The 26,424-nt window shown below is 58.2% G+C and overlaps 1 protein-coding gene across 8 annotated transcripts in view; it reads left to right on the top strand.

The window, feature by feature from the left end:
* BCOR (BCL6 corepressor) overlaps positions 1-26,424 on the top strand; it is a 115,064-nt gene that overhangs the window by 54,240 nt on the left and 34,400 nt on the right. For 5 of the 8 annotated variants that reach the window (XM_057538182.1, XM_057538180.1, XM_057538181.1 and 2 more), the window contains exon 1: positions 16,506-17,278. The exons of 2 other annotated variants lie outside the window; for them this stretch is intronic. The gene's annotated coding sequence lies outside the window, so the exon portion shown is untranslated. Of the gene's footprint in view, positions 1-16,158; positions 16,302-16,505; positions 17,279-26,424 lie in introns of those variants that run through there. One more of the 8 variants, XM_057538178.1, reaches the window with a different exon arrangement.

Here is a 26,424-nt window from a genome sequence, read left to right as displayed (position 1 = left end):
TGGTGAACACAGCAGATCAGCCAAGACCTGCTGATCCCAGAAAGAAACAAACTCCTTTTATGATATTTACTCCAGTTGGCAAGTTGGCAAGACGACCCCAGAGGGACAGGATTGGAGAAGCTATGTAAGATCTGATCCCAGAAATAGTTTAAGGTTTGGGGGAACAGTGCATATGCATGGGAGACAAACAATTACTCTACTGGAAAGAGCCCAGGTTTGGAGTCAGGTAGAATCCCCATCGCCAAACTCAGTTAGATTAGCTATATATATGGGGAGGGCAATTGTGAGCTTCAGTTTCCTTAGCTGTAAAATGTGAATCATAATACTTAACCCATAGGGTTATTTTTGGGGCTTTGGTGAGGTAACTTGGGAATCTACCTAATAAAGTAACTGAAAAGAGCGAAGGCCCTCAATAAACAGTAGCTATTTTTATCATGGAGGAATTATTCATCCTTAAAAAAGACTTGCTTTGCTATCAAATGCATCATAATGACATAGTTACTGTTCAAAGTCAAATGGCGGCATGGGACTGAGAGAAGAACTCCGACTGCTCAAGGTCACCTGTGACCAGAACCCACTCTTCTGGTTTCTGAGGGTCTGGAGAGGAAGGGTGGTCTCAATCTTTTGCCACCAAGTAAGGACCAAGTGGTTGGCAACAGGCAAAATACTCTAAGGAGCTTTGGGTTCTGTCTTGTTCTTGGCTAGGACGTCCCTCTCTCACCTCCTGGGGCTGATATTCTGTGGCACTTAGCAAGGATAGGAACGTCCAAGGCCCGCCCTCAGCATGCACACCCAGGAACCCTGGATCCTCTGACAAAAACCTGTATGCTTGCATCCCATGCTCCCATGAGCCTCTCCAGGCGATAATGGCTCCTCTGGCCTCATGCTTTACTTTCCTAATTTCTTAGGTCTCGATCCTCACCAGAACTACAGAGCTACTCCCTGCAAGCCCAGACACCCAGCTTTTCCTGAAGCACATGCCCGTAATTATCTTACTCTCTCTTTTTTAAAAAAAAATTTTATTTTTTGTGTATTTTTTTTTGGCCCATTTGCACCAAAAAAAGTGATTCATGTGGGATCTTAGTTCCCCGACCAGGGATCAAACCCGTGCCCCCTACATTAGAAGGGCAGAGTCTTAATCACTGGACTGCCAGGGAAGTCCCTTGTTTTGCTCTCTTGAACTTGGTTTCTTCTCTGGCCATGATATAGAATATTGATTAGAGTTAGCAAAAACGTATGAAGCATTCAGTGACTCATTTACTGTTTATCAAGTATTTTGGGGGGAATTCCCTGGCGGTCCAGTGTTTAGGACGCCGCACTTCCACTGCAGGGGGCACGGGTTCGATCCCTGGTCAGGGAACTAAGATTTCACATGCCGCATGGCGAGGCCAAAAGTAAAAAATAAATGAAGTGTTTTTTTAAGCATCTATATGTGCCAGGCATTGTGCCACAAATGTGCCGCAAACAACATTATGAGAACAGTATGTTTCTACATGTTCGTTCCTGGATATTGATGCAAACTTAGTACACAGTGATGGCGCACCCTGTCCTTACAGAGCGTACAGTCTCGTTGGGGAGATGACAGCCCAGGGAGGAGTGCTCAGAGCCTATTAACAACAGGGCCATGTGTGCTGGCCCTCAGAGGGTGAGGCAGGCAGTGGCAAGGCATGAGGTGGCAGGGATTGGAAGCCTTGTTAAGGAGTTTGGGTTTTGTTCCAAGTACAGTGGGAACTAGTGGGGTAGTGACATGTGACATGCTTTTTTTTTCTCAAAAGACCTTTGTAGCTGCCATGTGGAGGATGGGTTGGGGGAGGGTGAGAGTGGCAGCACAGAGAACAGTGGGACTAGTAATCCTGTATGCTAATCCAGGCAAGAAGATGGTGCCCTGGCCAAGGTGGATTTGGGAGAATCCGAAGAAGTAGGTTGACTGGATAGAACATTTGGAAGTAGAATCAGTTAGCCTTGCCATCAGACTGGAGGAAGGCGAGGTGGGAGATGAAGGAGACAGGTCTAGAATGACCCCTTCCCTCCCACCCCCAAGATTCTGCTTTAAGCACTTAAGTGGCTGAGACATTTTCTGCCATAGGGAAGGGAATTGGGACAAAGGGCAGGTCCCAAGGGAAGAGCAGGTCTCTTTTTTAAGGGACAGTTTGTCCTGCTTGCCACTCTTTCCCCAGGACCTGTTGCAGGGCCTGGCATTTAGTAAATACCCCTAAATATTTGTAGATTAATTGATTTTTTTAAAATTCAGTTTTAGGTAGGCTATGAAGCAGAGTGACAAAGAAAGTGGACTCTACGACTGACTGAGTTTGAATCTTAGCTCCACCATTTTCCGAGTGACTTTGGGAATGTTCTGTGACCTCTCTGCCTTAGTTTCCTCATCCGTAAAATGTGGATAATAATTCTACCTGCCTCAGAGGGTAGTTGTAAGGATTAATCGTTAATTTCTAGAAAGTCCTTAGAAGAGTGTTGCCAGCACTCTGTAAATGTTCACTATTGTTATCATGAAGCTGGTCATAGATGGCCAAATTGAGATGTCAGGTCTGCAGTTTGATATGGGGGTCTGGAACTGGAAAAACAAATTGAAGGGTTATCAGGTCATCAGCAAGTAGGTGGTATTTAAAGCCATGAGCCTGGATGAGGTTGGGGCAGGGGGGAGAGAAGGAAGGACCCAGGCCCAAGGCAACTAGTAGAGCATAGAGAAGAGTCCAGAAAGAGACTGAAAGAGACTCAGAGGTAGGATGCAAACCATGTGTGTGTGGTATCTGGGAAGCCAAGAACAGTTCAAGTGGGGAGTGGTCAGGGGTGTTGAGTGCTTCCAAGGCCAAGGAAAGCTTGACACCCCACCCCCGCATCCCCACCCTCCAGCAACAAGGAAGTGGCAGGTGATCTTGAGCCCTTTCTGCAGAATAGCTAGGGAGGGTGGAGGTTGAAGAGTGTGGGTTGAAGAGTGTGATAAATGATGCATCTACACAGTGAAATTCCACAGGCCTTGGCACAGACAGAGCCCATCTCCAAGTGCTGATATAGAAAATGATCTGTAAGATGTAGCAATAAGTTTTATAGGTGAGGTACAGAACAGCTTGTGCAGTGTGTTCCCATTTCTGAAAATAAAGAAAGTGGTGGTGAGGGTGGTGAAGATGTTTAATCTTCCCCAGCAGTGTTGAAGATGTTTAATGTACCGACAAATATGTGTCTGTATCCCCTCTACGTTGTGTTTTACACAAACTGTAAGGTACTCAAACTGTAACGTACTATACACACCCATTCTGCACATTATGGTTTTCCCCTAACAATAGACCTTAGGGGTCATTCCCTATCAATACTGCAGAGCAAATTTTTATTTTTTAAAATAGGTACAGAATGTTCCCTTGTATGCATGAACCATCAGTGTCATTGCTGGACATTTAGGTTGTTTCTAATCTTATGCTGTTACAAACAAAGCTGTAATTTATACCAATATTTTAGAATAACTTCAAAACGAGCTGAGTTTTAGAGGGCACACAAGGTAAGGAAATGGAAATACTAATGGACGTAGACACCTCTTTTGAGAACTACAGCTGTGAAGGGGAACGGATAAATAGGGAGCTGGGGAAGGAGATGTGGGGCTAAAGAAGGGCATTCTAAAGATGGAAGACGCTTCAAGGGAATGAATACAACAGAGTAATTCAATAAAGAGTGCATGAGGGTGGGGGAGGGAGGCAGTCAGGAAGAGCCTCTGCCAGTGATATTTTAGCAGGTGTAGGAGGATGACTTAAAATGGTATGAGGCCCTGTGCTGAGTGCTGTGGGAACAGCAGGTTGGATGAATGGACACAGGCCTTCAGGAAGGTTCCACTCCAGCAGGGAAGCTACGATGTTTCACAAATCAGTTGTGATATTGTTAGAAAGTGGTTGATTCTGTTACTGAGGTATAAAGGTCTATAAACATCCCACTGGGTGCCTGCTGGTGGAATTTGCTCACACTTCCGGTGATTCCCTGGGTTTTTGATAAACCATTAGCTGGAGGAGAGGAGAATGATATTTTGCCTGGAATTTGTGGATTTTCCTATAGGGATTAAATGACATGCACGCCCTGGAAGGCTGAAAGAAAAGAAAAGGAAAGAAAGAAAGAAAGGAAGAAAGGAAGGAAGGAAAGAAGGAAGAAAGGAAGAAAGGAAATAAATAAATAAAAATCCCAAGAATTTATATTCCTGATGGCTTTGCTGATGGTCGTGTAAATTGTATATTTAATCAAAGGCACTCGAATGTCTCTTTTTTTTAACTATTGAAGAGCCATTTAAATGTCAACATAAGTGATTCCCTCCCAAATAGTGCTGTTTATACATTACTTCCCCTAATAGACCATAATGATTCATAAGGAGGCATTTCGCGCCTCTAAATTGTAGGCCTATTGAAATATAAATTAAGATGATAAATAATTTGACCTTACCTGAGAGTACTAAGTATTTACATGTGTCAAATACGAAATTACCCTGAATATCAGGGTCCCTAAAAAGGCAGCCTTCCTCTCCTGGCTGAATTCAATAAATGAAACGGGTTTAAATATCTCCTTTAGAGTGTGGAGAAAAGAGAGGGGCAGACACAAAAGAACGGGCCGGGGACCCGGCCGTCCCCGCCCTCCAGACTTCGCCTTGGCCTGGGGGCCCGGGACCCCTCCCCGGGAATGCAAGGCGGGTGCCGGTCGCCCCCGCGTGCCCCGCGCGCCCTCTTCGCCCCCTCCTCCCGCGACGCCGCTGGAGTTTCTAAACATGGAGTTTCTACAGGAACTTTGCCAAGCCGAGCTCGCCGCTCTCCCGGGTCCCCGCAGCGGGATTCACCGAGTCGGCGGCGCCGCGCGGCCTCCCCGCCCCCACGCCTCCGGGGAGCCGCTGACCTGGCGGCCTCCAGCTCCGCAAAGCCGCTCCGCCAGGTTCATAACCCGAGAAGGCGTGGAACCTCCCGGGCCCTGCGCCCCCGCCCGACCCTGTCAGGGCCCCGGAGGGTGGCAGCTGGGCGCCCTCGGCGGGACCCGAGCCCAACCTGCCCGCTGGGCCTGTTTGTTGGCGGCCGCCTGAGCTTGGGGCCCGGGGCTCGGCGAGCTCTCCGCTCCCCGGACCGGGGCCGAGCCGCGGGGGTCGCCGAGGCGGCGGAGGGGCGCAGGCCACGGAGGGCCCGGGCTGGGTGCGTTGACCGCTCGCGCCGGGTTTTTGTTTTGTTTTGAAGCCGGGCGTGGGGGAGGGGCAGCACCTTGTCAATGAGAAATTTCCTGTTCGGAAGACTCTTCTTGCAGAGTTTCTGTCGTGCCCTTGAACTGACAAGTGGATCTCCGCAGCGCGAGCCCCCGAGAGTTCATCCAGCCGCGCCGGGCGCGCGCAGGGGTGGGGGCGGGGGCACCCGCGCCGCGGCGCCGAGCCCCCGGGAGCCCGGTGGAGCGGGGCCGACGCCTGCCCTCCCGGTTCCCGGGCGCACCCGTGAGCGCCCAGCCGAGCGGTGACTAATCTGCGGCTCTGGGCCTCTTGGCGCGCAGCCCGGGCTCGCCTCCCGCCCCCTCGTTCCATCCCCCTCCCCGCCGGCCTCCCGGCCCCGCCGCGCCGAGCTCCGCGGAGAGAATCGCGCGGGCCGCCGCCGCCGCCGTCGCGTTCCCGGGAGTGTGGGAAGCGGGTCGAGGCAGGCGGCTCCCAAGCCGTCTCTCCAGTCGCTCTTCTTCGACCCAGTCCCAAGTGTGCGTGTGTGTTTCCTTCCCCGTAAGCACTTTGATCAGCGTTTCCTCAGCGCCGCGGAGGAGCCAGGGCGAACCGGAGCTTTTAACCCCCTGCGTGCCGCCCCACGGTGGGCTCCGTGGGGAGGGTGCCGCTGGGAGACTAGTCGACACGGGGGCGATCGGTTTGGTTTGGCAAGCCAGTGTCTGGAGGAGCCCGACCGGATCCGAGGAGCTTGCCCAAGCGCGGCAGGCTCTCCTGGGGAGAGCAGGCCGCGAGGCCCGGGGCGGCTCGTTAATGTTCCAGCCTGCCCCGGGGCCGCACAGTAACCCGACCTGACTGGCGAGGCGAGGTGCGGGCTTGAAAGGCCCGGCAGGCGGAGGCTTCTGGAGGGGATCTGGAAGCCCCGGGGGGACCCACTTTCACGCACCCTGTCCGCTGGCGCGTGGACGGCTCCCAACCCGGGGTGGGGGCCTCGCTCTCGCCCCGCGGACTCGGCTCTGGCCGCCGCTCCCTCCCCTGGCCAGGCCTCGCCGGGGAGTTAATGATTGATTTACTGGCTCCGCGCGGCCGGCGCCCTCCCAGCTATTTGTCCAAGCTGAGGAGTTGCTGGCGAGCAGCGCAAAGGCCGGGAGCGCGGGGGTCGCGCGGGAAGGGAAGCCGCGCTGCTGACGGGAACGAGCGACCACTTGATTAGCCCCCACTGAGCGGCTCTAGCCGTGTCCGGGGCGAACCTGCTGGAGGCCCGGGCCGGGCGAAGGGAACATTGGGAAGCGCCACACGTAAACGGGTTGGCAGCTGGTGATTAGGCCGCCCGGTTTTATGAGTCATAATGGGTCGCCCGCCTGGCCCTCAGCCTGCTCGCTGTGGACTCGGCGCGCCGGGGTCCAGGCGGTGGACCGTTCCGGGCCGTGCAGAGGGGGATGCTCTGGGGGGGCTGGGCCGCCGAAGGCGTTGCGCAGGATTTCCTCTCATTTCTCGCGGAAGGCAACACAAACACCCTAAATCAAACCGCTCCGACAACCGAGGGCTCCACACAGACACATCAATAAGAATTTCGCCTCCCGCGTTCGAACGCACTGAAACACTTGTCCTATTTTTATGCAAATGACACCACACAAATAGATCTCGCAGGCCCGGGAGTGGGGCGAGAGGAGGAGGGGCGCCGCCGCCCCAGCCTGGGGGCTGTGAAGGGGGGAGGGAGTCCCAAGCCCGCACCCCGGGACCCGCGCCGGCTCGGGCAGAGCGGGTCTGGTACTGGCCAGGCGGCCCGCCCCGCGCGCAGTGGCTCCCTGCCAGCGCCGCCAAGTCGGCCGCGTCCCCAGGCTGCCTGCAGAGGCGGATTAGGGAAGGAGCGAAGCGAGCCTGTGACTAATCGCGGGGCCTCGGACCGGAGCACCAAGGCCATGTGCGACTGACAGGATCGACACTAGCAGAGGACACGGCGACGCCTCGCTTAATTGCAGGCTTAAAAAATTGCCGCCTGAGCAGCTCCGGTGCGGAGCCACGGCATGCGCTCTGGGCTGGGGAGCGCGCCAGGGGGACCTGCGCTCTCGCCCGGGGGAGGGACGTTTGGCGTCTCCTGGATCGAGGGACCCGGCCCTCCTGTCCGTTCCCCACTCTGCAATGTCCCCCCACCCCGCTTGCGGACCGGGCTGTAGCTGAGCCGACCAGCAGAGTAAGATCCAGCTCCCAGGCCTAGGTTTCTGACCCTTTCCGCCGTGGGGCCCACGTTCCCCCTTCTCGCCATAGATCCTATAAAAGAGGCTATACAGTTGGAGGTGAGAGATTCCAACAAACCCTTAATATAAAAACCACACACGCGAACCACTTTCTTCTCTTCCCTCCCTTTCCTTCTCCATCGGCTGATACAAAGCCCCGAATGACCAAAGGGAGGGAGAGGCAAGTCAAGGCTTCAAGGAGCGAGGTCACCGAGTGCCAAAAACTCGGGGCCCACGGATACGCACCCTAGGCTCTTCACCCCTGGTCACAGTCCCTCTAGCCCAGACCTCCTTCCTGGAGCGCTGAGGCCTCTCAGGGGGAGAAGGGGGGAAGCGTTGGTAGGCCGACTGGCCTGTGTGTGAGAGGGGAGGGGGGAAGGCGGGGTGGCGGGGAACCCAGCGAGAGAAGTTTCCACCACGCTCTGGTCGGCTGCTGCCAAAATCCCCGGGCCCCTCCCCGCCCGCACCGCCTTCCGTTGCCACCACAAGTTTGGTTTAACGAGAGCTCGGGACAAAAGCAAACGTTTTCTATAGACCCCGAAAACAAAAGGGAAAGAGACGCGCGGGGCGGCCGAGAAGCGGCTGCTAGCGTAATGGTGCCGGGCGGACAGCAGAGCATTAGAACTGCAAAAGCCTCGCGGGCGGGAGGAAGTGCGAGGCGGGAGGCGGGAGCGCGGGGAGGGCGGGCGGGGGAGGGGCGCTGCGCCATGTTTCCGTGTCACCCGCCGAGTCGCCGGCGCTGGGCTCGGCCGCCGGCTCCCGCCTGCCTCCGTAACAGCAGAAAGCGTGCGATTAGCAGCCAGACAGGCGGGGACTCCGGGCCCGCGGGGCCGCCGCACACGCCGCCCGCGGCCCGGCCCCGCGCCCCCCCGCCCGCCGGGTAATCATCCTCCTCGCTGCAGCGCTGTGTGCACTCTCATTAGAGCAGGGAGGCTTTTCTCTGCGCACTCGCTCGGCTCCCGCTGGCAAAACAACGCCTTCCCCGGCCGGGCCCTGGGCCAGGAGCTCCGGGGAGGGCGGGACGGGGGAGGGGGGGGTGAGGCAGGGCAAGCGGCGCAGGTCATCTCGGCTGCCCGATCTCCTCTGGGCACACAGGAGATGGGGAGGGTCCATCGGCCCTGCCCACGCCGAGTGGCAAAGTCCGAACCCCGTACCAGTGCCGCCATGACCTACTCTCGTCCCCCGCCGGAGGCTAGAATGGGGGCCGAGGGGAGATGAGTGTGTCTGGTTTGGAGAGCGGGGGCGGACACCGGGAAGACTCCCAAAACAGGTTTTGCCCCATCTGTCTTGCGAACGACCTCCTGAGGCCAGAAGCTGGATCCCAGGGGTGGCGGCCCTTCGACCCTCAGGGAGACCCGAGTCCCCGAGCTTCGGGCTTGATCGCACAGAAAGGGTGGGAGTTGGGGGCGGCCAGGGCGCGGCTGCGCCTGGCCCTGAGCTTTGGAGCCCCATTTTCTCCTCCGCGATCTCTGCACACAACAGTAGACAGCCTCTCCCGGCACCACGCGCCCAGCTGCAGGGCCCGGGAGCAGGTGTTCCTGCCCGGCCGGAGTGGCGGCTCCGCGCCCCTCCTGTCCCAGCTGCCGGGGGAGCCGCGCTGATGGCGGTAATAGAGGAAGGTCTCGCTGGACCTCGAGAAGGGTCCTCCGGGTTTAAATGGGGATGCCCCAGGTCGAGGGCGGCCGCCTGGGACTAGGAGGGATCGAAGGTGACGCGCGACCAGCCCTCGTCTGGAACAGCCCTAGGGGCCAGCGGAGGCCGCTCGGGGCGGCGCAAGGGCTTCCGGTCCCGGTGACTGCGGCGGCGGCGGCGGGGCGGCTGGGAAGTTCCCGGGGCGGCCGCGAGGAGCACCCTCCCCTGGCTGCCGCCGCCGCGCAGCTTTCGGAACGGCGCCCTAGAAGCCTCTCGGCGTCTGGCAGCGCCGCTCTCGGCCGGCGCGGGGATGGGGGCTGCGGGGTGGTCCGGACCCAGCCCCCCGCAGGGCGGGGGAAGGGGGGCCGGAGACCCCGCGGGTGCTGTGGCGCGCCTCCCTGCCCCCGCTCCTCGCCGCTGCCGCCGCCGCCGCCGCTGATATGGCGGGCACGTGAAGCGCAGCTCGGCGCCTCGGCGCCAGCCAGGGAGCGGCCTGCCCCGCCGGCTCAGCTTACCCGCGGGCCCAGGAACGCGGAAACGAGCCCGGCCGGGCCCCGCAGAGCCCGCGCCCCCGCCCCGCTCCCAGCTCGCCGCGGCCCCGCACCCCCTCCCCGCCCGCGCCTGGCCTTGGGGCCGCGCCAGACTGCTCGCCCGAGGGGAACTCAGGCTGACTAATGGGACGCGTGTGGGCCTTACGTGAGGCCCGGCTGTCAGCGGATGCCCGTTTGCTTGGCGCCTACGCCGGGGCCAGGCTTTTCGCGGAAGGGCGAGAGGAGGGGTTTCCCCGCTCGGCGGTTTCGGCTCCCCGGGGACTATCCGGCCGCGGCTAGCCCCGGGCTTTAGATCGTGCCCGGAGAGGGCAGACTCGGTGTGCGCCCAGCGCCGAGTTGCGAGCCCGGGATGGGGGGTGAAGAAGTGGGAGCTCGGGAGCTGTAAGCCCGAGGTGGGCGCAGAGGCTCATCAACTCAGCCTGGGGCGCCTGCCTTGATGTTTGCGATCTGGGGCCAGCGGCTGGGCTGGGGGGGATTTACAGGCCGCCCTGCGGGCCTGGAGTTCAATACCGAAACCTCCCTCAACAAATACAAAGCCTTCCGGAAACCCCTTGGTGAGATTTTTGTGCGAGAAAAGAATTTTATAAGACTCCCCGAGAGTCCGGTTCGGCTGAGAGTTCTCGGGTTCCGGGGCGCATGACGCCTTTTCCTTCCTTTACAGGGGCCTGTAAAGATCAGCAGAGTTTCTTATTATTTCGCATTAACAACCGCTTCGTGTTGACATAGTTATATGATCCTCCCAAATATAACTACCTGTTTAGTTTTAACACACGAGCGCGATGGTGAAACACAAACAGCGATCAGGAACTCAGAGAAGGAAAACCCGGCTGCGAGCCTGGGGTTGGATGCAGGATAAATCCTCATCACGCATCCCTGGTTTTATTCAGCCTAATTACACTAGTAATCCTGCCCCCCACGAGAAAGCCTGAAACCCTGTAGTCAAGGTGCGACTTTTCCTGGGGAGCCCCGCGGATGGGGAGGGGGTTGCTGGTGTAGAGGAGGTGAGTTTTAAATGTCAGTTCCAAATGAAAATGCTTTCCTTCAGCCTTTTTCTTTTTTTGATGCAGTTTTCGAAAGGAGCATTTTTGTGAGATAAGAAGTGACCGATCAAAATCGCTGAGGGGAGGTTGTAAGCAGCCGCTTTGCCTCAGCTTAGCGTTATCTTATCTTTCACACTTGCATGGCGGAAAAAAAAAATTGGCTTATCTTTATCCCCACCCCCTTCTCGCCTTAATTGCTAAAAAACACTGGTGTGTTAAACGGGGAGGAAGGAGGTCTCTGGATTGTCAGTGGAAAGGGAAGATTCAAAAATGTGGGCGCCTGGGGGGAAGCCGGGGTAGTAGGGTTTATTCTTTCCCCCAGGCCTTTCTTTTTAGTACAACGAAGAAGGTCCAGTCCGGGGTGGAAGGCTCGATGGCCAGATTTTAAAAAAAAAATCTGGGGATGGCCTTGGGTCGTGTGGCTTCTCTAGGCCTCACTTTCTCCTTGGTGCATTTACCAACCTCTTCTCCCCTTCATCCCTCAGAAGCTAGCGGTGGGTCTCGGGTTGAGGCCTCTCACTCTGCCTTCATTCCTACCCCCCCCATACACGTCCCCCTTTTGGGGAGCGGGATGCAAGGCTGGGGCGCACGGCCTGCTGGAAATCATTAAAATATATGCGAGTGTCTGCAAACACACACTTTTAAATCATGGCGTTTCCCCTCCACGCTGGTATATTTAAACTCCAGAGCGAGCTGGATCTCCTCCCTCTCAGTCGTTTGTCTGTGTCACCGACAGGCCGCTAATGGCCGGGCTTCCAGGCGCTGTGCATTATGCATTAGCCTCCTCCCTCCGCCGCACACAGAAGGTTCTGTCAGGCCTCGCAAAACAAACCACCCTGCGCACCCCCCCACCCCGCCCCGCGCTCGCGGCCGGGGGCTGCGCGACTGCCAACGTGCTGGAGACGCCGGGATGGGGGGGAGCATCGCGGGCGAAGGCCGAGCAGATTGGACCCGGAGGGGGGAGAGGGGAGGGGGGAAGTGCAGCGGATTAGGCCGTTTGGAATCCCCAGCCCTGCGCTAGCCCCAAGCTTTGCTCCCTGGCTGACCTTCCCGGGGCAACCGCCCCGCGCCACTCACCTCTGCGCCCGACTTTGTGGTGGCCTCAGAGGTACTTAGGGACAGGCCAGCGCCGCGTTTTCATCTGCTGGGCGGTACTCCCTTCCTGCCCCGAGCGAGGGGCTGGCGGAGCCTTTCAGATCCCTCCAGTCCCCGGGATAGTGCCCGCGAAGGGGCTCAGGGTGGTGCATGTCGGCAGGGGTCCCGCGGCCACCGAGGAGGGAAGCTGCAAATAAAACGGCTCTGGCGGAAGGCCGCCCTGCTGGGTCTGCGAGCGAGGAGTTGGTGTTCTCCGCCCCCTCTCCCCGCGGTTCCCACTCTCTGACCCCGACTGGGTAAAATATGAGCTGGAGGCACCTCGCTAAATAAGCAGCCGGGGCGGGACGTGGCGTCTGAGTTTATCTACAGGAGCATCCAGCCCAGCTCGGTGGCTTCGAGGGCTCTTAAGCAGGGGCCAGGTGGGGCGCAAGACGGGGCCTCCCCAAGCCGCCAGTATTTGTGCTCATTCGGCTGACATCCGTCTACCCAGCAAGCCCCTCAGTGTCAGCGGTAGTTCACCCACCGGTGCCTGGTCAGAGCCTGAAATCTAACCCAGACCAGAAATTCTGAGAGGCAGTTGCTACTACCATGTTGGGCCTGCCTTCTGGACCCTCCTCCCACAAACGCCCAGTAACCGTTCAAAGACTAGACAGAAAGAGCAACCGTCTTCAACCTGGAGACCCCTAAGTCTAGCAGACTCCTACCAGGGAAGGCAGCTACCTTTAGATGTTTCTAGATAGGTGAAATCCCTGGGACAAGGATGCCTTGTGCTTGGGAGATGGGCCAGTGGGTCTTCTAAGTGCCACTTGGTAAGCCCAGAGCTCTTTTGCAAAGTGACCAGGGAAGACTGTTATTGTAGGTTTGTGTGTTTTTAAAAATAGTTAACATTGACAGGCTAGCTCACACTATATAGAGTAAAAATGCATTCTCTGTAATCACACAAATCCCACCTATTCCGATAACCAGTGGCATAGACGTGAGAACAGCCTCTGAAGAGCGCCATCGGGGCCTACAGAGCTTTATGACTTAGTTCCTGCAAGTATGTTACAAACAAACCCCACGCACCATGTTAGGGTCCCAGGGTCCCCCAAACACCAGGTAAGAACCGCACCACGGGATGCATGGCCTTTCCCCTAGGCCTTGGGCAGTGACTGAAGGTGTGGAAGAGGGCCTGGCAGACCTTACACAGTCAGCCTGGCAGGAAAAGGGCGACCAGGCTCCAGGCCTGCTCCCCGGAAGTGCCAACCTGCTTGTCCAGTTGCAGAGGCTGGATAGAATCCGCAGCAGGAGAATGCCTGAGAGCCATAGGTTATAACTAGGAGACCCTTACCAGGGGACAAGAGGCAGGTGGGAGAGGAGTGGTCCTGCGGCTCAGTTGGAAGCACCTCGCCATTCTGTGCCTATTTCTCCGCTGCCTGTGCGGCCTCCCCTCCCTTGCGCTCACTCGCTGGCTCTCTCCCGCCGCCTCCTCCTTTGCTTTCATTGAAATCCTCCCCTTGCTGAGTGCCGAGTGTAGCAGCCTGACCCCCAGGTCAGCTCCTGAGGGACTCGTGGGAGGGCAGGGGAGGAGGGAGCAGGAGTAGGCCCGCACAGGCTGCAGGCTCCACAGTGTCCCCACTCCCAGAGCCCCTTCCCAAGTGAGGACCCAAGACGGGACTGCCATTCCTGAGCTTTCCGCTTCTCCTCCCTGGAATAATGCCAACTAACTGGGCCGATAGATGTAAACTCCCTCCCCCTCCTCCACCTTAGAGCACCCCAGGAAAAATCTCACATTTTAATCCCCAGTGAGTCATGAACCCCCCTCCCCCCACGTACATTCATGCCTCTTAGGACTGCCTTAATAAGATATTTTTTTTAAGTCCCACAGAGTTGCAAAATATATCCCTCGGAGATGGAAGAGAAACCTTTTAATCCCACCAAGGATACCACGGAGGCAAGACTCCTTAAAAAGGGTGTGTGTGTGTGTGTGTGTGTGTGTGTGTGTGTGTGTGTGTGTGTGTGTGTGTGTGTGTGTGTGTGTGTGTGTGTGTGTGTGTGTGTGTGTGTGTGTGTGTGTGTGCGCGCGCGCGCGCGCGCATGCTGCAAATTACGTCAAAGGCGAATTTACTGGTCTGTTTGTCTCCAGCATCAAATTTCTCCCACAGTCAGCCCTCCTCTGGCCCCTTCGCATTTACGGCACCGCCCCCCTCCCCAATTCATTTTAACTTTTAAAGTTAGACAAACAGGCCCCTTTGTCAGCAGCCCCGGGAGGCCACAGGACTCGGAGAGGCAGCAGACTCCGTGTTTTAACTTGGTTCCTGGATTTTCCAAAAGTTCTGGACTGTTACACGCAACTTTCAACTCCGGGAAAAGCCTGTGCCTGGGGGGAGAGTTGGGGAGGCATGGGAAGGGGAGAGAAGGTGGCCGGGCATGGGGCCAGGGTCTCTGCGGTGGCCTAACTGAGCCAGAAGAGCCTGGCACGGCTCCGCACTCACCCAGGCCAGCTCTCCCTCTCGGCCCACAGTGGCACAGCGGCCTCCTTGCCTGGAACCGCATTCAGAGTGTTTCCCCACAAATACCCAACTTCAGTCTTCCCGGTTATTTTAGATTTGTTTTGAATAAAAGGAGTTGCTTCAAAAAGAAATGTTGCTACAACACACAACCAGAGGCCTTTTCTCCAGCTGTGTCTGTAACTTGCATGGGTTCAGTCTAATAACTTTTAATGTCTGGCCCTAAAATGTCTTTATAAAAAATAGCTTTACAGCGTAATAGTCCAGGTGTCTTTCTGCTTGTTACCGGAGATTAAAAAAATGTGTGGGTTAGCCTTCAGAGACATTCACCTCCAGAGAGACCAGGAAGAAAAAGGCGTACATTCCATTATGCAGGCACGGGTCCTGGAAGCCGTGGCGGCCCAGCAGGGCTGGGAACTGCTCACAGGGGCACTTGCCCGCCTGTCTTTTGCATCAGTTGTTTTAAGCAGCTCTGGAGCATGAAGATTTAATTCTGCCCGAAGTTTCGGGTTTCAAACGGTAGAGATGTTTCACTTCTGCTTTGAAAAGGGCTGTTTTTATAACTATGTACTGAGAACTAAAACAGAATAAATAAAATCGCACCTAACACCAGTCCCGCAGTCAGTATTAAGTCTAATTTTTTAAAGGGATCTGCTAGCTAGAGCTGATTTTGGCCTTGACCTTGACTTAGCAATCAACTTGAGATGCTTTTGATTATTTTTGGCATGGAGACACTCCAGGATATTTTAAAACTTTCCGTGTGGATTTACAAGCCACCTCCATTTCGGATTGATGTTCTCATCGAGCCTGCACCATCTTGTCCTTAGGCAGAAAGAGACTCCCCCACGTTCAGCATAAAAAGACCCTATCCAGCAACGGAGTGGGGTCACCTTTTGCGGCGGTGTCCGGGCCCGGTTAGGCCGGAACACCCCTCCCCCACTCCCACCCCTTCCCGCCCGCTTCACGAACTGGGGCTTCTCGGCTCGCCCTAGAGGCTCTGCGCTCTGGGGAGGCCGGAACCTCACCTCTCCGCTTCCCCCTCTCGCCTGCCTGCCCCCGCCCTCCCCCCGCGCCCAGCGCCGCGCCGGGTGCGCTGGAGAAGCTCAATACGTGTCAATTGAATTGAACTGCTGCGGGCGCAGGCTGTACGCCGCCGCCGAGCTCCGATCAGCACGACGTTACCGAGTGGAAATTTATGGAGCGAACGGTGTAAGCCAAAAGTTGCTCCCTGCCAAGGAAAATAAAACGCGGGAGATAATCTCCCGAGGCAGGGGTGAGGGGCCAGGACAGACCCTCTAATCATCTGAGATGCAGACTGTGAAAAGCCCGAGAACGGGGAGAAATTCTGGTGGATCTCCACTCCCCTACCGCTCCCACCCCCGCCTCCTTGTGCCCCACGGGCTGCCTCCTCCATCCCCCGCCTCTCCAAACAATTCCCACACAATCGAAACGTCCGGGGAACTCGGGCGCGGAGTTCGGGCGGAACGGCCACCGTTGCCCAAGGTGGTGTTTTCAAGTAGCTCTTGACACCGAAATGGGAAAGGGCTTCTCCGGGAGGAAGGGGCGACCCAGGGTGGGGATGGGCACCGACGCGCACTCGCCAGGCTCTGCTTGGTCTCGGAGGGGACGCGCGACCGGGAGAGCGCAGCGCTGGTGGCGAGAGGAGGCAGCGGCGGCTGCCGCTGGGGTTTGACAGCTTTGGCTGAGCGGAGTGCTAGGCGCTTTATGGTAATTGCGGTCCTCCACTGGCCTTCTGGGTAGCGAGGGGAGTCTCGGCGCGCGGCTGGGAGAGCCACCCCCGCCGCCCCCCATCCCCTCGGCTCAGGATCAGCGGGCCGCCCGCGCCGCCGCCGCCGCCCAAGTCGGTCTCTCGCTCGCCCAGGACGCGCGCCCGGGCGGGGTGTGCGCAGCCAACTCGGTCCGAGCGGGGGAGGGGAGGAGAAGGGGCGAGGGGGACGCCACCCAAGTGGTCTGGGGTTCGGACCCAGAAAGGCGAAACGCGCCGGGAATCGATGACGGCTGGGGAAACTCGGGCAAACCTTTCTTGGGGAATCACCCTCCGAAACCCCACCGCCCAGGCGCCGCAACGGAGGGTGAGCGGAGGCTGGGGAGCTCAAACTTGCGAGAGCTGGAGGCGGCGGCGGGCGGGCGGCTGTCGCCCGAGCGCTGCGCCTGCGGGGGGAGGGGAGGCGGCTGCTGGGAGGGAGGGAAGGAGGGAGGGAGGGCGGGCGAGAGGGCGGAGGGAGGGGGAGGAGGAAGAGGAGGGAACCAGGGAGGGGGGACGCGTTGGGATCGCGGCGTGCGGCGGCAGACGGAGCCTGGGCTCCCAGCGGCGAGGTGAGGCAGAGCTACGCTCCTTGCTGAAGGCGGACCGAGCTCGGCGGCAGCGGGGGAGACGCGCCGGAGCCCAGACCGCGACCGAGAGCGGGAGCGAGGCGGCAGCGGCGGCGGAGGGGGAGCCCACGAGCTGCCGGGCGGGGAGCCCAAGCCGCGCTGTCGCCGCGCAGGGAAGACTTGGCCAACACACTCACACACACACATTCACACACCCAGCCCGAGCGGGCGCTCGCGGCGAACCGTCAACATGGCGCTGGGGCTCCTGCCCGAGCGCGGGCGGCAGCAGCGGCGGCGCGAGAGCTGCTGAGCCCGGCCGAGCCCGGCCCAGCCGCCGGAGCCCGGAGGATCGCGCGGGGCTGTCGCCACCTGCCCGGAGGCTTTGAGCCCGCCCCGCCCTGCCCCGCCCCCACCCGGCCCAGAGCCCACCCCTCGGCGGGGCCGACCCCGAGGGCAGCCGGCTGGCAGCAGACGGCGAGGGAGGCGAGCGAGCGCGGCGCCGCGAGCGGGTTGCGGGCAGCGGGGGACGGCAAACTTTGCTGCTCGCCGCGCTTCCCCGGCCCGGCCCCTTCTCCCATCGCCAACGTCGCCACCCCACTTTCCTCCAACCCCGCACACCTCTCCCCACCCACCCCACCTCCCCTCGCTCCTCCTCGCCGCCTCGACTCTGCTCCGGGGAAAACTTCAAAGCGCCGGATCGCAGGCTCCCTGCTTACTCCCCGGCCGGGGATTTCAGGTCAGTGCCCGGAACACCTTTCCCCGGGGAGGCCGCGCGGGCTGGCGGGCGTGCGTGCGGCGGGCTGCAGTCGGCCCCCTCCCTCGGGGCCCAGACTAGCGGCGGGTGGCTCCTCTGACTCTCGCGTACCCCTCGAAGCTTGTGCCTCGCGCTTCACTTTGGCTGCCTTGCTCGCTTTCGTTTTTATTTCCTAGCTGTAAGTTATTAAAAATGCAGCCAACCTAAGCGGCCCCGCGTGGGCTTCGGGGAGGGAGGGGCGCGGCGGGGGGGGGCCTGCCGCCCCCCTGGGGGCTGGGAGGAGAGCAGGGAGTTCGCGGAGTGGAAGTTTGCAGGCAGTGTGTGCCTGTGTGCGCGGGAGCGCGGTCGTCGCTGAGCGTCGCGAGTCGGGCGGGGGGGCGGGGGGGGTAAGCTGGGCTGGAAGCTGGGAAGCTCGGCTCGGCGTTAGCTCGCTAGCAGGAAGGGGAGGGCGGCGGGTTCCCGTCTGCTTTCTTTTTCGACTCGGGAAAGAACTGTAAAAACCCCCAGCCGCCGCTGCCTCGTCTCGCCTCTCCGGGGGCAGCTCGTTCTTGCTCGTGGAACGACGGCGTGTGCGTGCGCGAGGGTGTGTGTGGCGGGCGCCCCGGGCCGAGCCGAGCTCGACCTGCCGCCGCTGCCGCGCGACTCGGGAGGGGAGTCCCGGTTTTTTTGTTTTTTGGGTTTTTTTTGGCTTGCTCCAAAGCGTGAATCACGTGGATTTAAAAAAAAAATACTAGGAAATCGAGCAGAGCGAGGGGTTCCGACTCGGCCCGCCCGCCAGCCAGCCAGCCAGGTCAGACGCTTTGTTTTGTAAATGTTCTTTTAAAATTTTAATCTGCCACCCTGGTCCACCCCCAACCTCCCCGCGACGTCGTGGGGTTGGTTTTAAGTTGTGAGACCCCAGGGGTGGGGGTAGATCGTGCGGGGGCGGCGGCGGGCGGGGGGGCGAGACCTGGGTCGTCCTCTGGGCAGCGAGGAGTCTGGTGGAAAGCCCTGTAGGGCGTGTGCGAGTCTGCGGCCGGAGGAAGTTGGTCCCACTCGGAGGGCGTGCGGCGCAGAGGCTGAGGGCGAAGAGGAACTTGCGCACCCGGGCGCGATCCTCGGCCGAGGCGGGGAGGGCGAGGCGCCGCCGCGCCGCGGGGCCCGCGCTCGGAGCTGGCGGGTGGCTGCGCTGCAGAGCCTCCGCCAACTAGGGGGCTCGGGGCGGCGGCGACGTGCTCCTGCTGTTTACCAAGCAAGCCCCGGGGCGCCGTGTGCGGAGTAGGGCGGCTCGAGGCACGCGTGGTCCCGGCGGGCTTCCCGCCGCCTGCACTCTCGAGTGGGCACGTCCCCGGGTCCCTGAGACGGCTGAGCCTGGCCGCGTGTAGGCCGAGGCCGGGGCGAGGCTTAATTTGCTGTTAATGAATCTTTTCCAGAAAGTCCGCGATCTCCAGCTAGAGGCTGTGAGTGCCCGCGCGCGAGGGCGCGCGCCGCCGGCGTCTAAAGGGTTGGGGGGTTGGGGGGATGGAAGAGCGAAGGAGGGGGGAGGGTTATGTGTATTTAAAAACAAACCTTAAAAAAAGAAACCAGCGCGCTTCAAATAGGTATTCGTATAGCCTCCTGTGTCTAGAGTAGACTGCTCAGGGTTTTAGCTGTTTTTTTTTGTTTGTTTTTTTCTTTTTTGAGAGAAGGCCAGAGGAGGGGTAGTGGTATTTGATTCTAGGGGTAGTCTCTGGAGAAAAATCCTTAAAATGACTTGGGAATAAAAACGAGGAGGAAATGGCCCACCCCAGAAGGTGGTGGGTGGTGAACGCAGACAGACTTGGGTATTTCTAGCCATCTGACACTTCCTGTGGCACTGGAAACGGACACCGCGGGCCGAAATCAATCCTTACGAGGTGTTGGATTCGGTTTGGCCAACAGAATTGCTTGTGTGGAAGGCATTTTAATTGTCGGCCTCCGAGACTCCTGTACGTGGACACTTGGAAAATACGTTTGCTTCTCGACCCTTCCCACTCCACCCCCAACCTGTTATCTGGTCTGGGCTTTGCAGTGTTGGTTCCCGTGTTTATTTTGGGCACGATTTCACCGCGTGGAGGAAGGGGGGAGATGGCGGTGATTAATATGCCGTCCAGGTTTAATCCGAGGCTGGTCTTTAGTGTGCGGGTTTACGCCGCCACTCACCGGGATTGCCTGGGGTAGTGAGGGGGGCGCGCGGGGTTCGGGCGCCAGGCGCTCCGCGGGCAGGTCGGGGTTGGGGCTCGGATGGCCCCAGCGCTGTCCTTTGAGGCGCTGTCACCAGTAGGTGACTGAGAGTTAATTAGGAAGTGTTCTCCGGATCAATGGGCCGCACAGCTCATTAGCGATTCTCTCCAGCCCTTTGCAGGGCCGGCCGGGCCTCTGCCTCCCACACAGGCCGGGGCCCCGCGGCCCGGGCTGCGGAGAGCGCCGCTGGGAAGTGGGGAGGGACGGGCGGCGAGGGGCGACCGGGAGGCGAGTGTAACTTCGCCGGGCGGCGCGTTGCGTGCGGCGCCTCGAGGCCCGCGCAGCCCGCTCTTTCTTCCTGCTCTCGGTCGCCTCGACTGTGTCTTTAACTCACTCCCGCTCGCGTCGCTGCCTGGCTGCTCCTCCCCGCCTCCCTCGCCTATCTCTTGTTCTCTAAGCACGACGCCTGTGTTCCCCGCCCAGTTTGGGATTAGACAAGATAAAAATAGGACTGCCCAGCGCGCAGAGCTGTGACTGTGCCCCGGCTGCCGGGCTGGCGGGAGCGCTGGGGGCCGGGGCCGGGGCCGGGGCGGACCCGCGGTGCGCTTGGGGCAGCCCGAGCCCGTAGGTTCCCACCCCGACCCTGAAGGCGCGGTCACGCTCCAGGGTTCTGTCCGCCGGGAACCGTGCGGGCAGGGGGACCTGGGTAGGGTCTCCGCACTCTCGCGGGTGTTGTTGGTGTGCCTGTGATAGATCGGTCTAGACAGGCATGCAGGCTCCCTCCCGGCTGAAGGACGGGAAGGGGGGGGCGGGCCGCGGAGGCGGCGGCAGACTCCCGTGAGCGAGCGAGCCTGCGGGCCCAGCGACCAGGGTGGAGGGAAGGCTGCGAGGGTTTCTCTTAACCCTTTAAAGACGGTAGGGAGAGTGGGGGTGGGGAGTGTAGTAGAAATTCCTGGAGGCAAAGTAGCCCCCTGGGGAGAGGAGGCGGGAGTCTGGGCTTAGGGTTTTCCTTTCTCTTCTGTGTATGCAGTCTCACATCCTGGTACATTGGGCTCGATTCTTCGACAAACCAAACGCAGCTGCTAGGTGATCTAATTTGACCCGATACTTCTCAGTGGGGGAGGTGTGAACACACAGTGGGCACCCTCACTTAAGGAACTGAGTTGGGGAGATGCAGAGGTTAGACCTTAATGTTCCCAGCGGCCCAGTATGTGAAGGTCTGCTCAGAGCTTTAGTCGGTGGGGCCTCTGATCGAGAGTGCTGCCGACCAGAGACCCAAGCCTGAAATGCCTGGCCAGTGTGTACAGGTATGCATCGGAGAGAGCAAAGGGGTCCTTGAGTTGTCTATGTAAATAAAAACACTTTTAACCATGAACTTGTGGAGAGTTCAAATAAGATATGTGCAGGGAGGCAGCCTCCAAACAGGAGTTGGACAATGATGTGTACAAGATCGATCACTTGTATACACATACATGGGGTCAACATTGAATTGGTCTAAAAATTTAATACAACTCTGCAGGCATTGGTCTCGTTCTTTCCCTGAGGTAGAAATTGGTGGGTGGGTTACCCTATAGAGAAATGAATCATTAGTCACACTCCTCTCTCCTTCCCCCTCCTCTCCCTTTTAGGGTTTGTAGTCTTAGGGGATCCTCTAGTTACATTAAACTGCAAACCCATATTGGTCTAGGAACGAGCCACATTATAGGCAAAGCAAGAATGTAAGTCGTGGGGAGGTGTACGTGTTAGACAGGAATGCACAGATTAAGATGTGTGCCTGAATGACATGTGCTGAGACAAATCAAGACACTTGGGCTCTGATGCCCACATGGAACAAGAGATACAGAAGAGATAAAGAACTGGCCGCGAGGAATGTAAACATGGGTATGCAAATACTGAGACCTAGAGCGAGATTCTAGGAGAAAATCCCAGACTTTGTTGAGCTGGAAACTGGAGCAGAATTTCTGCAAGTTCGTTCCAGAGACAAAAGCCCATTTAAAGGTGTGAAGAGGGTCACTTGGAAACACAAAAAGCATTCACATGCATACATCCATGCTTAGATACACAGGCTGAATGACAAAAACTCAATGCCTGATGAAAATTTTCCTGCCCAGTGAGACCGAGCCAGGGCACGGAAGTGTGGGCCACACAACCACATTCGCACACTCATTCACTGGGAAATACTGTGTCTTTGGCTAGAGGGAAACTGAGGGCAACGGTGCCTAGCTAAGGGTGGATGGCCCTTAGTTACTAAGATTGCTTCTGGTTATAGTTTCTTCCCATCTAGAGTGGGGAAGAGGGTATGTCTTGAGCAGGTAGGAGGATTTCTGAAAGGTTTTTGAGTTCTTGACCCTGAGAGGATGGATGGTGGAGGAAAAAGAGGAGTAGCTTTGCACTCTGGGTCGGGAGCAAGGGATGTTGCGCTCCTCTAAGTCCTGTTTGCTAAGGTGGCGCAGGGCCTACTGAACTGATAGAGACTGAACCGAAAGAAGTGCGAAGTTCGGCCTCTGGGCGGAATCAAGGGGAGGTATGCTTTCTTTCCCTTTTTTTTTTTTCCCCCTTGAGGAGACCGTGCGGGGACGGCCAGCGTAGGGAGGATTAGCAGGCGCCTCTGTGACCCCAGACGCGCGCGTAAACTCGGCTTGGGTTTGGTTTGCCCGCGGCGTCGATTTGCCGCGGTCCCTCTTTGTCTGAGCCCAGCCCGGAATTCCAGCTTTTATTGGGAAGACCGCACTCGGGTGGAGCCCGCGCTGGGTCGGGCACGACAGCCGGGCCGCGGGGCTGGGCAGGAGGCTCGCCGGCCTCCGAGCCGCCCGAACCCCAGGACGGTCCTCGGGAGTGCCCAGCGGCCCCGGCAATGCCACCTCGGTGGTTTCCTCGAGGGCGCTGGGCCCGGCCGACCCAGCCCGGCGGGGCGGGGGGCCTCACGGGTCCACTTGAGCCGCCGCACCGCCCCCCTCCCCGCTGGCCCCACCCCTCCCCCGCCAGCCCGAGGCCGAAAGGAGCTCTGAAGGCCCTTTGTTAAGCTCCAGGGTCACACCCGTGCCCCGGGGGCCGCGCAGGGGCGGGAGGACCTTCTCCTGGCTGGAGGCCTCCAGCCCTCGGCTCACACGGTTCGGGCCTGGAGGGGCCTCGCCCAGTCAGGGGAGGGGAGGCCGCAGCCGGCCCCGGCCCGACCGGGCTGCTTCGCCCGAGTGTACAGCCGGCAGGATTCTGTCTGTTTGCAAGGCTGGCTGCGCTGCCGGGGCCTAGATGGTGGCGCTGGCTTGAGAAGCAGCCGGGGCAGGAGTGGAAGGTCTTCTCAGGCCACCCCCGTGGCAGCCAAGCCGCCTGTGCGCCGAGCACTTGGCCGGGGACGTCTCCCAACCTCCAGCCCGGCCCGACGGCTTTCGCTGGTTGCCCCCCATGTGTTCCTCCGGAAGGGATAGCTGACTTTCTGTTGGATGGGAATTAACCAACGAGCTTTTCCCCCGCAACGTTTCTGTAGAAGGCCCCCTTTCCCAGCGCAGGCTCATTTCCGCCTGCCCCTAGTCGAGGGTGTTGGAAGTGGGGGGGGGGGTCCCCGCACTTTGTTATTTCTTAGAACCATGTCTCCCCGGCCAGCCATCGCCCCTCAGCACCCATGGGCTCCGGCGCCCCGTGATTAGACTAGCGGGGAAGTCCGCTAGGAGAAGATCCTGACAGCATAAAATATAATTTGATCTAAAAGACAGTTTCCAGTATAATCTCATTATGCATCACAGACTCCCGGTGTTATTTTGTGGAAGGCGGACAATGATCAATTTACATTGACCCGGGGCTGGGCGAGCTTTTAGATGGTAATTGCCATATTGATTTGCATGCAAAAAGGAGACCTGCTAAAATTAAAGACCGGAAGCTAAATTAAACTAAATTTATTGTCTAGGTGCAAACCAGAGGAACTACTGGGGGGAAGAGGGTGAGTCAGGTCAGGGTGCCAGGGGCAGAGCAGGTGAGAGGCCCAAGAGCTTCGGGAGGTCACAGATTTGGGAGCGATCTTTGCCCTGGTGATTTCAAAACGTGAGGAGGGGGCTTGTTTAGGGTATGGGGACCCAGCAGGGAAAAGTTATAAACAGGCACTATTGCATTGAAGGCACTGGGATCTTTTAATGCTAATAGTAACTGCGAAGGGGGAGGAGAGGTTTATAGGGTTATAGGGGTCTTCCTGCACCATTTCCGGCACCCCCCATTTCTATTGTTCTACCCGAGCGCTCATAACCATGCCAAGGGCACCCAAATTCTTGCATCTGAAGAGTTAAATTTTTTAAAAAAAGACAGGCCTTAAACTCTCCCCCCCCACCCCCGCGTCAGGTCTTTGGGAGAGACCGAGAGAGTAGGGGGCGGTTCTGCATGCCGCCGCGGGCAGGCCCGGACCTTTGGAGGCTGCGGGTTCCTCCCCGACGCAGCAGCAGTCCCAGACTCGGCCGGACGCCGATCGCTTTGAGAAGCGGATCGCTCCAGGTGGCCCAAGTGGCGGGGGCGGGGGAGGGTCTGCCGGGGCCAGGGACTCACGGTGCCTAGGGGCGGGGGTCACCTCACTGGAGGTTGGAAGGGCTTGCACGGAGGGGGTGGAGGAGGGGAGGCGGGGGCTGGAAATCCTGTCCCAATCGACGGTGATCGCCAAGGCCGGAAAGTTTAAAAAAGAGAGAAAGCCACTGGCTGCGAGCCAGGGGCTGCCGGGCCACCGGGGCGTGTTTGGCTGGCTAGAGGGGTGAGGACCCGGTTCCGCCATCGCCTCGGTCCCTCCCGCTGCCGAGGCCCTGGCCCGCCTCAGGCGCTCCTGGAGCCATTTCACACATCCGGCGCCTCAGCCACTGGAGGAGCCTCCCGCCCGGGGCCGGGAAGCCGCAGGGGCGGCTGAGTGTCCGGCGCTCCTGCCCGTTCCCCTTCGAGCTGAGCTGGAGACAGCCCTCGGTCGTGGAGCCTGTGGCCTCTGTGGCATCGGGTGTGGATAGTTCCCGGAGCTTCTGAAAGCCCGGGGCAGACCAGGAAATTGAGGATGGGGTGCGGAGGGGATGTTGAGCTGCTGGGATGAGAAGTTGGGGAGAGGAGAGATAACCCCAACCTCTGGCTTGTCTCGGGACTTGGCTTTTTGTGGGGACCCCCAGGAGTCCAGGAGGGTCTAGCATCTTGCAAGCCGCTTCCCCCTCAATTGCCTCCCCAGCCCACTTTGGTCCCTGGGTTTTTCATTAAAATCCTAGGAAAGGTAGATATAGGCACTCTTTCCAAAGGGCTTTTGCTCTGTCTAGATAATTTGATTTATTGCTTTATGTGGCAAAACTAGGGTGGCAAGCCTTGTTCTAGTTCCAGGTGTCAGCACTTTTTACAGAGACCTAAGAGTAGCACCCACCTCCCACTGCCTGTTCTGGGCTCCTGGAGGAGGGGGAAAGTGGGGCCTTGTTGGGATCCCTGGCCTCACACCAGGGTGTTCCAGTGTAGGGAGATGGGTAGGATGTTGGCAGAAATTTCGAAAGACTTCACATGGACCAAGAGATTTCTGGGTGTAGGAGAAACTAGGGTCCAGGCTTCTTGTGGACCGAATTTCATAGGTGTTAAGTGCTATTCTTTTACCCTGTGTTGGAGTACAAGGGCTTAAGGAAGCCTTCCGAACTTCTTGGGGATTCCGAATGGCACAATTTGACCAATAATTGGCTCCTCTCCGCAACTCCAGGACTGAGTTTGACCGTGGCCCATTTTTACTAGCTGTGTGACCTTGGGGGCAGGTTATTTATGGCCTCTGAGCCTCAGTAAGTTTCTTCATTTGTAAGACTGGGAATAATTATCCACCTTTAGGATCAAAGAATACTTGGCACATAGTAGGCCCCGAGGATTAGTAATTGCTTTGAATGACTGGTCAGATTCCTATAGGTTGCTTCTCCGTTCCCCACTGCCCCTGAGATGCCCGCCCCCCCCACCCCCACTAAGACCTGCGTAGGCCAGTGTCTGGGGACCAACCTGCAGGTTAAGCTCCCCTCCAAGGGTATTCCTCAGGCTATTCTTCCAGGTCTGCCTCCGTGGGTTCCTCTTTCCCTTTGTTACAGTTCTTTGCATTCTGGGCTTTAAAAGATTCCATATGAAAAGGCTGGGTTTTTTTTTTTTCTCCCCCTAAGTGGGATCATTTATATGGTTAAGAATTGATTCCAGAACCGGTATCTAGGTGCTCTTTGGCAAGTCCTCCCGCCATTCTTTCGGGGGTAGGGAACGGCAGCGGCTGGAGGGGAGAGACCTGGTGGGAAGAGGTGAAAGGGTCTGGCCCGCTGCAGAGGCCAGAGGTGCTGTGGTTTGTTTGATAGGGATTAAGTCCGGATGTTATGAGGTCTCAGTGTGGTTTTCAATAAAGTCTGTCAGGGATTGCTTCTTTTATATCGATATGTATTTTTAAAAATTACTAGCATGAGAAGAAAACCAGACCTGTATGGATCCAGGCCGGTAGTAAGCTACTGTGATTAGGTTTCCTACTAGACTCCCAGAGGGGAAGTCAGCGTTTGATTGAAGCTACACTTGGTTCTTGACTCTCTGGGGATGCCTGCTCTGAAACAGGAGCCCTCCCTTTCTTTCCTCCCCCCACCCCCCTTTTCCCTTCTTCCCCTAAAAGCCTTTGTGCTGAAAGAGCTTCAGTAGGCATGAGTCCCTGGTCCCTCTCTAAAGAATGCCTTCCAGCCTTTGCTGACATTGTTTGTGAACAGTGGGTTTTACCAGGCCAGCAGTTTTCCCCCCATCTTAGCTCACTATTTTAGAGGTTCGAGTATGCCCAGGATGCGCCCAACTGCAGTGCTTTCCAGTGTGTGTAGCCAGGGCCTTGCCTGTAATCTGAAGACACCTTAACCTTTGCCCTAGGTGCCCCCCCGGGGGGGGGTGGTGAAGGTGGGGAGAGCAAGGACAGGGGATTGTTTTTGAGTGTCTGTTTGTTTTCTCCAGCCACAGAGGCAGAG

This window comes from Balaenoptera acutorostrata, chromosome X, assembly GCF_949987535.1.
Source record: "Balaenoptera acutorostrata chromosome X, mBalAcu1.1, whole genome shotgun sequence".
Lineage (NCBI taxonomy): Eukaryota > Metazoa > Chordata > Mammalia > Artiodactyla > Balaenopteridae > Balaenoptera > Balaenoptera acutorostrata.
The sequence above is the reverse complement of the archived record's forward strand: the minus strand, read 5'-3'. Positions and strand labels throughout refer to the sequence as shown.